Source organism: Myotis lucifugus, unplaced genomic scaffold (assembly GCF_000147115.1).
Source record: "Myotis lucifugus unplaced genomic scaffold, Myoluc2.0 scaffold_1798, whole genome shotgun sequence".
Taxonomy (NCBI): Eukaryota; Metazoa; Chordata; class Mammalia; order Chiroptera; family Vespertilionidae; genus Myotis; species Myotis lucifugus.
In genome coordinates this window covers 22,223-25,339 of record NW_005872846.1, presented here as the reverse complement: position 1 = coordinate 25,339, position 3,117 = coordinate 22,223, and the positions used below count along the sequence as shown (strand labels likewise).

The 3,117-nt window shown below is 51.5% G+C and overlaps 1 pseudogene; it reads right to left on the bottom strand.

Moving 5' to 3' along the window:
- Positions 1-515: 515 nt before the first annotated feature.
- On the bottom strand, positions 516-2,120 carry LOC102424188 (annotated as a pseudogene).
- Between the last annotated feature and the right edge of the window lie 997 nt (positions 2,121-3,117).

The window sequence follows — 3,117 nt, the reverse complement described above, 5'->3', positions numbered from 1 at the left end:
AACCTGCGTGGTTATAAATGCCGCTCTAGCATGTATGAACTGAAAATAACATGTTTTAAAAGGTCCTTGAAGACACAGGGTAGTGGAATGAGCCAGCGCTGAGAGCAGCACCACACAGGCTGTTAGAAGGATGTGGCCGAGCTGCCAGCCCAGCTGGCTCCGCCCCTGGGGAAGCAGGCCCCGCCCCGTGGGAACAGGGCCTACTCCGTGGGAACAGACCCCACCCCAGGGAAGCAGGCCCTGCCCTCAGAAAGCTGGCGGAGGCAGACCCAGAAAGACTGATGGTCTGGCCAAAACCGGTTTGGCTCAGTGGATAGAGCATCGGCCTGCGGACTGAAGGGTCCCAGGTTCGATTCCAATCAAGGGCATGTACTTGGGTTGCAGGCACATCCCCAGTGGGAGATGTGCAGGAGGCAGCTGATCCATGTTTCTCTCTCATCGATGTTTCTAACTCTCTATCTCTCTCCCTTCCTCTCTGTAAAAAATCAATAAAATATATTAAAAAAAAAAAAAAGACTGATGGTCTTTTTGATGACCTCCACAGCCTCCTGGACCTCGTCCTCTTGATGACCAGAGGAGGTGGAATCTGATGATGTCGCCATGGGTGGGCTTGGCCAGAAGTCCATTATCTCGAAGGCGCAGGCGCACCTTCCAAGCATCGGAATCTTTGGTTTCCCCGCTGACGGTGGCATCCAGCAGCCCCTTCCCAAGCATTGCGGTCACGATGTCCCAGGGCAGCTTCCTGAGCTCATTCTCTTCTTCCATAACTTCGCAGGCGGCGCTGGCCCCGCGGCTGCCCAGGGGGTTGTCCCTGTACGTGGAGCCACGCTCCCCAGGCTGGATGGTCAGCATGATCTCGTGGTTACACAGCACCGCCCACACGGGGTACAGGCCACCGGAAAGGGCCTTGCCCAGGAGGACGAGGTCAGGCCTGACGTTTGCATGGCCGACTGCCAGCCATCGCCCAGTCCTGGCCAGTCCTGTCTGGGTCTCATCCAATAAACAGGACTGGGTGCCTGGCGCAGAGCTCGCGCACACCCCTCAGGCAGCCTGGGTCGGGACAATGACGCCCGCCTCGCCCTGAATGGGTTCGACCATGAACGCAGCAACGTTTGGATCCTGAAGAGCACGCTCAAGAGCAGGTAGGTCGTTTTAGGGAATGATCTCGAACCCCGGCATGAAGGGGCCAAAGCCGTCGTCGCTGCTGGGGTCCGTGGAGCTGGAGATGGCACACAGAGTCCTGCCCCAAAAGTTTCCAGCTGAGAAGACGATCTTGGCTTTGTCCTTGGGGATGCCCTTCACGGTGCAGCCCCACCACCGCGCCAGCTGGCAAGCGGTCTCCCCGGCCTCCACCCTGTCTATGCTCGTGGGGAGAACCTGGTGGTAGTTGAGGAGCTTTGTGACGTTCTCCTCGTCTTTGCCCGGCACGTTGTTGTAGGAGGCCCGCGAGGTTGGCGTCAGCTTCCCCGCCTGGCTCTTCAGGGCGTCCACAATCTTGGGGTGGCAATGCCCTTGGTTGACGGCGCTGTGCACACTCAGAAAATCAAAGCGTTTCCTGCCTTCCGCATCCCACAGGGAAATACCTGTCCCTCTCTCCAGGGTGACCAGTAAGAGGTGGTAAAGAGCATCCCAAAATTCAGGCAAGATTTGAATTTTGCGTGAGCATTAACAACGACAAAAATAAAAGCCCAATTTTACTTGGTTTATTGAATCAGATTTTAATATTTGTTACCCTGTGATTTCAATCCCTTCAATTTGATAAGCATTACCAAGTACCAATTATGGCCCAGGAGCAGAGACAATGAAGACCAAGGCTTTGCGTGTGTACCAGCAAAGCTGTGGAGGCCATTTACCCGTTATGCTATTCCATACAAAACCCTATACTGTATACATTTTGAATCAATAAAAAATTTACAATTTTTAATTATAAACCTGTGTTTTCTATCAAAATTACTTCTTGCGTGAATTTTGGGACACCCTTTAGTTGTGAGCGCCATACTTGGCTTCCCCGTTCAAAAAACGTCATCCGACCATAGAGGGCCTTGGACCATCTTCTTAGTCGCCACGGATGTAGGAGAAGTCACTGGCGTGTGGGCGCCCCGCCACAGTCTTATGACGAGCTAGCTTGGAAAGAATCGTGTCCATGGAGCAAGAATTCCACCGACCAGCTACCCTTTCTCCTGCGGTTAAGATGGAAATGCAGATTGCTCAGCCTGGATCCCCGGACGATCTGCTGGGTCCAATAATCCCTGGTGGCGCCTCTGGCTCCAGAACCAGCAGCTATGTCTTGGTGGCAGCACATTGTTTGATTCTTGCATGGAGCCTGACTGAGGATGGAACCCACAACCTTGGCACTACTGAGATGATGCTTTAATCAACTGAGCTCTCTGGCCAGGGAGAAACTTATCAGGGGTTTTTAGTAAAATAAGTCACTAATGTGTCTGAGAATAGATAGATACCAGAACCACTGGGATGAGAGATAGTTATGGAAGACAACGACAATTCTCGGGTCACGCATCCCGGAACCAGAGAGGAGGGAGCCCGATTCTGGGTTGTGTCACCTGACAACTGCCCTCTCATAATCCAGGACCCCTCAGCAGGTATCGTAGAGCTGGTTTCGGCCCGATTCCCTGCAGGCCAGGCCCCAGGACCTCATCTGCCAGAGGGATCCCACTCATTCCACAGATACCCTTGAAGCCAAGGTGCTGCCCCAGGTGGAGCCTAATAGGGAGGGACTGGGGGAGGTTGGCATTACGCTGTGTCAGACCCGTCTCAGCCAGTCCCACCCCACTTGTCACTTTCTAATTAATTTCCTTTCAATGTGCACAAGTCCATACACACAGTCACTAGTAAAAGAAAATGATGTACTACTGAAATATCTTATGTCCATGTTCAATGCCATCATTTTCGCAGTTTGAATGTAGTTATGACATTTACACCAGGGAAATTTTCAACTACCACAAACCTAGACTTCAATGTATCATTAAATGCTTAAACTTAAAGAACACTGGTGGAGAATTAACAATGCAGATTAAATGTGTAAGTGTATGGTACAAGTGGGCTATAAATCATACATAGGGTAAAAATTGAGAAAAACCATTTTGTTTATAGAATTCA